Raw genomic sequence first — 12,456 nt, 5'->3', positions numbered from 1 at the left:
TCTCCAGAGGGAAAACTCTACTTACTAGTCCTGTGTCCTTAGGCAAGTTTATCTCTCTGTCTTTTCTCGTCTTAGAGAAATTGTGACAATTAAATGAGTTGATGTATCAGAAGCTCTTACATGCCAGATGCATAGTAAGCGCTTGGTAAATATTTTCAGTTATTGTTAAAATTGTCAGATATCAACGTAAGAAGATATTTATTTCTTAAATATATTCTTTATATGAGAAAAATAATACTCTTTATGGGTAGTCTGTCCACTGGGATAATTTTTGTTTTTTCACTTTGGAGACAAGAAGTTTCCACTCTGTGTTGAGCAAATTTTTGGATCCTGCCTCTTTTAGCTTGAGAGAAACAAATGGTGGAATGATATTTTGTTGTCTTTTTGATACTCTTGAGCACATTTCACTCCTGTACTCCCCTGACAATGGTCCAAACTTCTGTTAATACTTGTCACATGTACTTGTAAGACAGGGGTCTGTGTCTTACTTTCTCTTTTCTTCCAGTTTTATTGAGATATAATTGACATACAGCACTGTATAGGTTCATGGTGTACAACACAATGATCTGACTTACATACATCACGAAATCATTACCACAATAAGATTAGTGAACATCCATCATCTTATATAGATACAAAGAATAGCATTTGCTTTTTTCTATTTTATAAAGAATAGAAAAAAGTGTTTGCCTTCTGATGAGAACTCAGGATTTTCTCTCAAAAATTTTCATGTATGATGTACAGTTGTGCTAGTTGTATTTATCATGTTGTACATTACATCCCTAGTATTTATTTATCTTATAACAGTAAATATGTACCTTATGACCACCTTAAACCAATTCCCCCTGCCCCCATCCTATGCTTCTGGTAACCACAAATATGATCTCTTTTGCTATGACTTTGTTTGATTCTTTGTTTCTGAAGTATAATTAACCTAAAACACTATGTTAGTTCCTGTTACATAACATAGTGACTTGATATTTCTATACATTTCAAAATGATCACCATGATAAGTCTAGTTACCATCTGTCACCACACAAAGACACTACATAATTATTGATTATTCTCCACACTGTACATTTCAAACTTGTGATTCATTTATTTTGTAATTGAAAGTCTGTACCTCAGTCTCCCTCAACTATTTCTCTCCTCCTCCCACCCCCATTCCCTCTGGCAACCACCATTTGTTTTCTGTATCTATGTCTCTGTTTCTGTTTTGTTGTGTTTGTCCATTTGTTTTGTTTTGTTTTCTAGATTCCACATATAAGTGAAATCACACAGTACTTGTCTCTGTCTGACTTATTTTACTTAAAACAATACTTTCTAGGCTCACCCATGTGGTCACAAATGGTAAGATTTCATTCTTTTTATGATTAAATAATATTCCATTATATATATGTATATACTACATCTTCAATATTCATTCATCTATCGATGGACACTTGGGTTGCTTCCATATCTTGACTATTGTAAATAATGCTTCAAAAACATAGGGGTGCACATATCATATCTAAATATTGTATTTGTCTTTTTAGGATAAATATCCAGGAGTGAAATTGCTAGATTATATGATACTTCTATTTTTACCTTTCTGAGGAATCTCTATAATTTTTTCCATAGTGGACACACCAATTTAAATTCCCAGCAACAGTGCATGAGAGTACCCTTTTCTCCAATATTTGCCAAAACTTATTTTTTTGCTCTTGATAATTGCCATTTGGACAGGTGTGAGGTTATACCTCATTTTAGTTTTTATTTGCATTTCCCTGATGATTAGTGGTGTTGAGCATCTTTTAATATATTAATATATTTGTTGGCTATCTGTATGTTATTTTTGGAAAAATGTATATTCAGGTCCTCTGCCCATGTTTTAATCAAATATTTAGCTTTTTGATGGTAAATTGTATATTTTGGATATTAACCTCTTACTAGATATATCATTTGCAAATATCTTCTCCCATTCAGTATGCAGCCTTTTCATTTCATTGATAGTTTCCTTTGCTGTGCAAAATATTTTTGTTGATGTAGTCCCATTTGTTTATTTTTTTCTATTGTTTCCCTTGCCTGAGGAGACACATCTAAAAAATATTGCTAATGCAGATTTCACAGAGTATTACCTATATTTTCTTCTAGAAGTTTTATGGTTTCAGGTCTTACATTTAAGTATCTAATCTATTTTTAGTTTACTTTTGTATATGGTGTTAGAAATTAATCCCGTTTTATTATTTTGCATGTAACTGTCCAGTTTTCCGTAACATTTACTGAAGAGGCTGTCTTTTCTCCATTGCATATTCATGCCTCCTTTGTCATAGATTAATTGCCCATATAAGTATGTCTGTATCATAGAGTTTTGATTTGTAGTATAGTATAGTTTTGTAGTATAGTTTGAAATCAGGGAGCATGATACTTTGGACTATTCAGGGTCTTTTGTGTTTTGTACACATTTTTGAATTATTTGTTCTAATTCTGTGAAAAATGCCATTATTATTTGATAGAGATTGCATTGAATCTGTAGATTGCCTTGGTTGTATGGTCATTTTAGCAATATTCATTCTTCCTATCCATGAGCATGGTATGTCCTTGCATCTGTTTGTGTCCTCTTCAGTTTCATTCATCACTAAGCTATAGTTTTCAGAGTACAGGTCTTTTACCTGCTTAGTTAGATTTATTTGTAGGTATTTTACACTTTTTGATGTGACAGTAAATAGGATTGCTTTCTTAATTTCTTTTTCTAATAGTTCCTTTTTAGTGTATAAAATTGCAACAGATTCCTATATATTAATCCTGTGTCCTGCACTTTACAGAATTCTTTAGTGAGTTCTAATAGTTTTCTTGGTGAAATCTTTAGGATTTTCTATATAGAGTATCATGTCATTGGTAAGCAATAACAGTTTTACTTCTTCCTTTCCACATTGGATTCCTGACTGCTGTGGCTAGGAGTTTCAATATTATGTTGAATAAAAGTGGTGAGAGTGGGCATCCTTGTCTTGCTCCTGAACTTAGAATAAATGCTTTCACCTTTTTATCATTGAGTATAATGTTATCTGTGGGCTTGTCATATACAGCCTTTATTATATTGAGGTATATTCCCTCTATTCCAACTTTCTGGAGAGCTTTATATCATAAAAGGATGTTGAATTTTGTCAAAAGCTTTTTCTACACCTATTGAGATGACCATATGATTTTTATTCTTCAATTTGTTAATGTGGTATATCAAATTATTTTGCAGATATTGAACTATCCTTGTGTCCTTGGAATAAATCCCACTTGATAATTATGTATGATCTATTTAATGTATTGTTGGATTTGGTGTGCTAATATTTTGTAGAGAATTTTTGCATCTATGTTCATCACTGATATTTGCCTGTAATTTTCATGTTTTTTTGTGATATATTTGTGTGGTTTTGGTAACAGGGTGATGCTGGCCTCTTAGAATTAGTTCAGAAGCATTATGTGCTCTGCAAATTTATTGAATAGTTTGAGAAAACTAAGTATTAACTCTTCTCTACATGTTTGGTAGAATTCACCTGTGAAGCCATCTGTTCCTGACCTTTGTTTGATGGAAGCTTTTTAAATTACTGATTCAGTTTCATTACTGATAATTGGTCTGTTCGTATTTTCTAGTTCTTCCTTGTTCAGTCTTGGGAGATTGTACATTTCTAGGATTTTTTTCCATTTCTTTTATGTTGTCCATTTTATTGGCATATAGCTGTTCATAGTTAGCTCTTATGATCCTTTGTATTTCTGTGGTGTCACATGTAACTTCTTTTTCGTTTTTCATTTTATTGATTTGGGTCCTCTCTCTATTTTTCTTGATGAGCCTGGCTAAAGCTTTATCGATTTGGTTCATCTTTACAAAGAACTAACTCTTAGTTTTATTGACCTTTCTCTATTTAATTTATTTCAGCTCTGATCTTTATTTCTTTCCTTCTACTAACTTTGGGTTTTGTTAATTCTTCTTTTCTTAGTTCCTATAGGTGTAAGGTTAGGCTGTTTAATTTGAGATTTTTCTTGTTTCCTGAGAAAAGCTTGTACAGTAAGTCCCTTACATACGAACAAATTCCATCCTGAGAGTGCATTTGTAAGTCCAACAAAGTTAGCATAGGTACCCAACTAACACAATTGTCTATATAGTGCTAGTTTTACACTTGGCTTGCGGACTTCCTGGGCTTGAAATAAAGATACTGTACTCTATACAGTACTGTACAATAAAGTACACAAAAGCACAACCCCTCATACAGGTTGCATGTATGACACAATGTATGCCAGACATGTGAACTAACTTACATGATTAGACATGCAAACGCATGTTCACATCTTTGAAAGATCGTGATTTGAAGGTTTGTATGTATGGAACTTACTGTATGATATTTCTATAAACTACTCTCTTAGAAATACTTTTGCTGAATCCCACAGATTTTGGATCATTGTGATTTCATTTGCACTTATCTCCAGGTACTTTTGATTTTCTCTTTGAGATCTTCAGTAATCCATTGGTTGTTTATTGCACATTGTTTAGCCTCCATGTGTTTGTGATTTTTGCAGTTTTTTTCCATGTAATCGATTTCTAGTCTAGTCTCATAACATTGTGGTCAGAAAAGATGGTTGATATATGATTTCAATTTTCTTAAACTTACCACGACTTGTTTTTTCATCTAGCATGTGATCTGTCCTGGAGAATGTTTCATGTGCACTTGAAAATAATTTGTATTCTGTTGCTGATCTAATGTGTCATTTAAGGCCAGTGTTTCCTTACTGAATTTATGTCTGGATGATCAGTCCAATGATGTAAGTGGAGTGTTAAAGTCCCCTACAATTATTGTGATATTGTCAATTTCTCATTTTATGTCTGTTAATATTTGCTTTATATATTTATGTACTGATGTTGGGTGCATACATATTTACAATTATTATATATTCTTCTTGTATACATCCCTTTATCATTATGTAATGTCTTTTTTTGTCTCTTATTACAGTCTTTATTTTAAGGTCTATTTTGTTTGATGGAAGTAGTGCTACCCCTGCTTTCTTTTCATTTCCATTTGCATGGCATATCTTTTGCCATCTTCTCATTTTCAGTCCACATGTGTCTTGAGATCTTAAGGGGATCTCTTGCAGGCAACATATATATGAGCCTTGTTTTTGTATCCATTCAGCGACTCTATGTCTTTTGATTGGAGCATATATTCCATTTAAATTTAAAGTAATTATTGGGCTTCCCTGGTTGTGCAGTGGTTAAGAACCCACCTACCAATGCAGGGGACATGGGTTAGAGCCCTGGTACAGGAAGATCCCAAGTGCAGCAGACCAACTGAGCCTGTGTGCCACAACTTCTGAGCCTGTGCTCTAGAGCCTGTGTGCCACAACTACTGAAGCCTGCATGCCTAGATCCCATGCTCCCCAACAAGAGAAGCCACCACAATGAGAAGCCCATGCACTACAATGAAGAGTAGACCCCGCTTGCTGCAACTAGAGAAAACCCACACACAGTGATGAACACCCAACACAACCAAAAATAAAAACAAATAAATAAATATTGATAGATATAGTTCTTTTTGTTCCTTTCTTCTTCTTTTGGTCTCTTCCCTTGTGATTTGATAAATATTTTCAGTGATATGTTTGGATTCATTTCTGTCTTTTGTGTTCTGTATCTATTATGGATTTTTGTTTTGTGGTTATCGTGGGTTTTATATATAGCAATCTATATATATGTATGTTATATAAGTTGCTGATTTCTTAACTTTGAATGCATTTTTCCAACCATGAATTTTTACTTCTCCCCCATTTATTGTTTTTGACATCATAACTTACATCTTTTTGTTTTGTGTATCCCCTTAACTATTTATCATGTATACAGCTGATTTTACAACTTTTGTCTTTTAACCTTCCTTCTAGCTTTATATGTCATTGATTTACTACTATTACTGCATATTTGCCTTTACCAATGAGATTTTTCATTTTGTAATTTTCATATTTCTAGCTGAGGCCTTTCTTTTTCTGCTTAGAGAAATCCCTTTAACAGTTCTTTTAAATCTGGTTTTGTGCTCCTGAACTCTTTTTGTTTTTGCTTGCCTGTAGAACTTTTAATATCTCCTTCAAATCTGAATGTTAGCCTTGTCAGGTTGAGTATTCTTCATGATAGCTTTTTCCACTTCATCCCTTTAAACATATCATGGCCCACACCTCTACCTGCAGAGTTTCTGCATAAAAGTCAATGATAGTATTATGGGAATTTCATTGCATGTAACTTGCTACTTTTCCCTTGCTGCTTTTAATATTCTCTTTTTTCTTTTTCTTTTTTCATTTTAATTACAGTGTGTCTTTGTGTAGTCATTTTTGGTTTGAACCTGCTTGCAAAGTCTCTGTGCTTCCTGGACCTGGATGCTTTTTTTTTCATTTCCCAGGTTAGTTAAATTTTCAGCTATTATGTCTTCAAATATGTTCTTTGCCACTTTCTCTTTCTCTTCTCATTCAGGGACCCTTATAATGAGAATGTTGTTATGCTTGGTGTTGTCTCAGAGGTCTCTTAAACTGTTCCCAATTTTTAAAATTCTGTGTTCTTTTTTCTGTTTAGCTAAAACAATTTCCACTACTCTGTCTTCCACTTTGCTGATCTGTTCCTATGTATCATCTAATCTACTGTTGATTCATTCAAGTTTAATTTTTAGTTCATTTATTATATTCTTCATCTCTGTTTGGTTCTTCTTTATATTTTCTAACTCTTTTTCTTTACTATTCTCACTGTGTTCACCCACTTTTTGTCCTGAGTTCTTTGAGCATCTTTATGATCACCACCATGAATGCTTTATTGGGTAGATTGCTTATCTCCAATTAAATTCTTCTTCTGGGGTTTTATCTTGTTGCTTCATTTGGAACATATTGCTTAATTTGCTGTTTTTATTGCTATGTATTTGGTATACTGTTTATATTTCCCTATATTTCCCTATCTTAGAGAAGTGGCCTTATGTAGGAGACATGCTATGGGGCACAGCAGCACACTCCCTTCTTGTCACCAGAGCTATATGCTCTCAGGGTGCCCCCTATAGGGGCTATCTGGGTCTTTCTGCTGTGATAAGCTGACTACTACGGATACTGGTAGGTGTAGCTGTCTCCTGTTCCAGTTGGTTGCCAGCCCCTGCCTTGTGTGGAGACTACTGGCTTCTGGTGGGTAAGGCATAATCCTGCCATGACTAGGTGCATGACAAGGGAAATCCTCATCCTGGTGCCAGCCTACTGGTGAGTTGGGCTATGTCACAAGGTGGCTGGCTGCAGGGTTAGGATCCTGGAGCTAGTATCCACCTGCTGTTGAGCTGGGCCATGGCCAAGGGCATGTGGCTGAGGGGTTCAGCGTCCTGGAGCTGGTTTCAACATCCTCATGGGAGGATATGGTGCCTTAGGCATCCTGACACTGGTGCCTTCCCACTAGTGGGTAAGGCTTGGTCCCAGGGATACTACCAGCTCCTTGTGTGTAGAGTTAGGACTGGGGTCTCTGACTATGGTCTGGAGTCCCAGAGATAGTGTCAACTCAATGGTGGGTGGAGCTGGGACTGAGAGGGTCCTTGGGCTAGTTCTGGCCCAATGGGCACAACTGAATCCTGGCATATCTGCCTGCAGTGTGCAGGGGGTCCCAGAGTTGATGTCCACCCACATGTGGGAAGGGCTGGGACCCAAATATCCCAGGGCTAATTCTCATCCCTGGGAGGTAAGGCTGGACCCCAGGGTTAGTGCTGGCCCACTGGTGGGTGGAGCTGGGTCTTGGTTACTCTGGCTCTGGGGCCTTGATTTCACAGACCTGGTGTTGGCCTGTTGTGTGTTGGGCTGGATCTTGTGTGCTGTGTGAATAAGGCCAAGTCCTTGGAAGCTCAGGGGGTCCTAAATCAGCCAGCCTGCTAGAGGGAAGACCCCAAAATGGTGTTGCCAGCATCAGTACACTCATGGTAGGATGAGTTTCCAAAAATAGCTGCTGTCAGTGTCAATGTCCCTAGGGTGAGTCCAAATTGCATCCTCTCTGGGAGGCTCTCCAAGATCAGCAAGTGGGTCTAACCCAAGTTTATTTCAAATTGTTGCTTCTGCCCTGGGTCTCAGAGCTTGTGAGATTTTGTGTGTACCCTTTAAGAGTACAGTCTCTATTTCCCACAGCCCTTCAGCTCTCCTGAAACTAAGCCTGACTGGCCTTGAAAGCCAAACAGTCTAGAGTCTTGTCTTTCTAGTACAGGATCTCTGGGCTGGGGAGCTCAATGTGGGGCTCAGACACTTCATTCCTTGTGGAGAACCTCTGCAATTGTACTTATTCTCCTGTTTGTGGGTCACATATCCAGGGGTATGGCTCTTGACTATACTGTGCCTCCATTTCTCCTACCCATCTTGTTGTGGTTCCTTCTTTACATCTTTAGTTGTAAAATATCTTTTCTGCTAGTGTTCAGGTTGTTCTCATCAATAGTTGCTCTGTAAGTATTTGTAATTTTGGTGTGCCTGTGGAAGGAGTTGAGATCAGGGTCTTCCTACTCTGCCATCTTGGCCACTCCACCTGTGTATAACTTCTTGATAAAGCAAGGATAGTACTGTTCTCCTGTACATTTTTAAATGTGTAGACAATTCATCTATGTTCATGTATTTTCAATTTGCATTTTGTTTATAGCAGGGGAAGGTGAAAATTTTGGACCTATTGCTGAGGAACAGGGGTGTAATTCATTCTGTTGTTCATCCTTTTGTGTAAATAAAGTTATTTTCTCATATGCTCCATAGAACAATATTGCCATTTGGACAGAAAATATAGGCTTTAATATTTTTTTCCAGAAAAATCATATTGAGGATTAAGGGAAGGGAGCCATGTTTCATTAAGGCACTTAAGGGTACCATTATTTTTAAGAAAGATCTTCAAGGTGACATAGATAAACTGATAGAGCATATAGATTATTTTCGGTAATTATTTGATTATATTGTTTTGGAATCATCCATAAATTCAAGAGAGAGTTTGAAGATCCTCCTTCCTATGTTGAATATCCAAAGCACCATCCTTGCATTTCACACATGACTGAGAACCAAACTACCATGTTCTGAAAATCCATCACGAAATTTTGAGGTCACAAAATAATATACAACTGGATCAAAACAGCAATTTAAATTTGCAAGACACAGGGAAATTATGTGGAAAAATAGAGTGCTCTTAATAAAGGAGCAGTTTGAAAAGATTCGTTGCTTCACCATCATAAAGAAAGGGAAGTTGAGGTGGTAGGGTGTGAAACAAACAATGAATACCACTGCACACAACAGGACCATCCACAAAGCCTTTTTTCTCTCTTTGGTATTCTGAGGGGGAACTTGGAATTCCTGTAAAATTTTTCTTGTTCTCCATGTGCAATAAGTAATAATTACAACAGGTAAGACAAACCCTCCAAGTTCAGCTACAGTTACCATGCCAATAGTAGACACCATGCTAATACATTGAAACCCTAAATTGGAAAAGCAGGATTCAGTATTGTAGGCTAATCCAACATTTCTCAGAATTGGAAGTGGCTAACAGGCAGTCCCCATGATGACCCAGATGGCAGCACTGATGCCCACATCATACCTATGCTTCCAGTCTCTGGCCCTGAAAGGCTTGAGGAGAAAGAAGCACCTCTGAAGGCCGATGCATGTCAGGAAACAAATGCTGGCATACATGTTGAGATACTTTAGGTAGAAGCACAGCAGGCAAAGGGCCCTCTGGAAAGGCCAGTGGTGGCTGATGTAATAGTAAATCCGGAGGGGTAAGGACAGCACATGAGCAAGGTCAGCCACAGAGAGGTTGATCATGAAAATGATGGCTTTATTTTTCTTGCTGATGAAGCAGCACAAAACCCACAAGGCTGCACTGTTAACCAGTAGACCAGGGATAAATATGAGGATATAGGTGGTTGCATAGAGAGAGTACTGAAATGACATTTGAAGATCAGTGCACTTTGCTCTTATACTGTTTGCGCTGTTATTTCCCATCTTGAGAATTTGTGTTCCTTCCTTAGGGAAAGTATCAGAATGATAATTTCTGCAGAAAATAGAGAAAAATAGGGTCAAGGGCATATCAGTCCATGTTTGGGTATACAAATGTATTTGTATTCTACCAAAGAGGTATTCAAGTGTGAACTTTCATAAACTCAAAAGGTCTTTTCTATGTAAGATGAAAATATCTTGCCAATCTACAACTGGATAACAGTACTGTTGAAGATATTTTCAGAACCAAAAAGATCAGTGTTTTGGCAATAACTTCAGTCAGGTTGTTCCCTTAGTAGTCAGAGGAAGTAATCAAACTTGCAGACATAACCAAAAAGTAAGTCTTCCTGGCAAATAGCCGCCAAACATACATTTCAAAATTCTTGTTTTACATTCAGTTTTACAATTATCTCTATCTGTATTTTCAAATTTTGAGATCCAGCTTTTCCTATCCTCAATGCTGAGAGAGATAAAACTCAATCTATTTTGAAAGACAACCTTATCAGGGATTAGATGACTGCTGAGGTTAGTCGATGAACATTTAGGAATGAAACATGGGATAAAGGTCTGGGGAAGGGCTGGCAGGTCACTAGGCCTTGAAAGATAGGGGCTTGGAAAAGATATTACAACTCAGATAAACTTTGTCTCCTTCAGAATTTGGCTGAGGGCACAATTAGTTCTGCTTATATAGCATGGAACTTTCAGAAGCTTCAGTAACTTTAAAGATCTGTATTTATTAACAGAATTACAGTAGCTTCAGACATTCACATTTATTGAGACTATCCTTGCAACCATTGAAAGCAACTACCAGAATATGTGACAGACTAGAGGGTATCTGGTGGTAGATGCAGCAAAAGGGGCTGCCTCTACTTCAGCTCTAGCTCTCAGGGCAAGTTCAGTGAAAAAGTTATTAATGTGGATGGTTATATTTTTAACAATCATAATTGTTAGAAGTCCTCTCTTCTAGGGAGACAAAAATCCACATCTCTGATATTTCAGCCTAGTTCAGCCTACTAGAGCCAAATAAAATAAAGTCTACTCCCTGTTACACATGACACTCTTCAAATATCTAAAGATAGGAATTCTGTCATCTCTCATATCTTCCCTTATACAGGTTATACGTTCATTCCTAGTATGGCATCATTCTTTTCCTTGGCTTTCTTTTGGATCAGGACATTTTGCTTTTAGCCAAAAGTCACTACAACACAGCTTATTTTACCCATGGAAAGGAGAGTTAAAGAACCCAAATGTTTGATATATTAGGAAATATAACTTATGCATTTGATTGCAGAACAAAAGCGTAAATGGGATTTTAATACTCTCTTATAATTGTCATCACTTGCAAAAACATTTAGACTGCTTCACAATTATAGAATTAAAAGGAAAATACGACAGACTTAAGATAACTATTGAAAGCAATATAGAGTCTAAAACAGTGCCTACTCAACCCTAAACACAACCAATTAAAATGTAAAAATCAGAGGGGGAGGAGTCAAGATGGCAGAAGATGAGGACACAGAATTTGTCACTCCTCACGAATACATCTGCAGAGAAAGGACCTTCAGATGGCAGAGAAGTAAGATGTGAAGATCATCTTCCTCCCCACAGATACATCAGAAATACATCTACATGTGGAACAACTCTTACAGAACACCTACTGAATGTTGGCAGAAGACCTCAGACTTCCCAAAAGGCAAGAAACTCCCCATGTACATGCGTAGGGCAAAAGAAAAAAGGAGAAAATGGAGACCAAAAGAATAGGGACAGGAACTGCACCTCTGGGAGGGAGCTGTGAAGGAAAAAAAGTTTCCACACGCTAGGAAGCCCCTTCACTGGCAGATATGGGGGATGGGCTGGGGGGAAGCTTTGGAGCCATGGAGGAGAGGGCAGCAACAGGGGTGCAGAGGGCAAAGCGGAGAGATTCCTGCACAAAGAATCAGTGTTGACCAGCACTCACGAGCCTGAGAGGCTTGTCTGCTCACCTGACAGGGTGGTGGGTAGATGGGAGCTGATGCTCGGGCTTCGGAGGTCATGTCCTAGGGAGAAGACTGAGGTTGGCTGCATGAACACAGCCTGAAGGAGGCTAGTGCACCACAGCTAGCCAGGAGGAAGTCCGGGAAAAACTCTGGAACTGCCTAAGAGGCAAGAGAACATATTTTGGGCTGCGTGTGGAGACAGGGTTCAAAGCACGACCTAAATGAGCTCCAGAGACAGGCACAACCCACGGTTATCAGCACGGACACCAGAGACGGGGATGAAACACTAAGGTTGCTGCTGCAGCCACCAAGAAGCCTGTGTGCAAGCACAGGTCACTATCCACACACACACACCTCTCCCCCAGGAGCCTGTGCAGCCTGCCATAGCCAGGGTCCCATGATCCAGGGACAACTTTCCCGGGAGAACACATGGCATGCCTTAGTCTGCTGCAAAGTCATGCTGGTCTCTGCTGCCACATGCTCACCCCACATTCCAATTATAACTACTGTA

At 37.9% G+C, this 12,456-nt stretch overlaps 1 pseudogene; it reads right to left on the bottom strand.

The window, feature by feature from the left end:
* Positions 1-8,962: 8,962 nt before the first annotated feature.
* Positions 8,963-9,975, bottom strand: LOC113614246 (putative P2Y purinoceptor 10; annotated as a pseudogene).
* Between the last annotated feature and the right edge of the window lie 2,481 nt (positions 9,976-12,456).

This window comes from Aethalodelphis obliquidens, unplaced genomic scaffold (genome assembly GCF_003676395.1).
Source record: "Aethalodelphis obliquidens isolate GAN/ISIS:26980383/991018 unplaced genomic scaffold, ASM367639v1 scaffold92, whole genome shotgun sequence".
NCBI lineage: Eukaryota > Metazoa > Chordata > Mammalia > Artiodactyla > Delphinidae > Aethalodelphis > Aethalodelphis obliquidens.
This window is presented reverse-complemented; position numbering and strand designations above follow the sequence as displayed.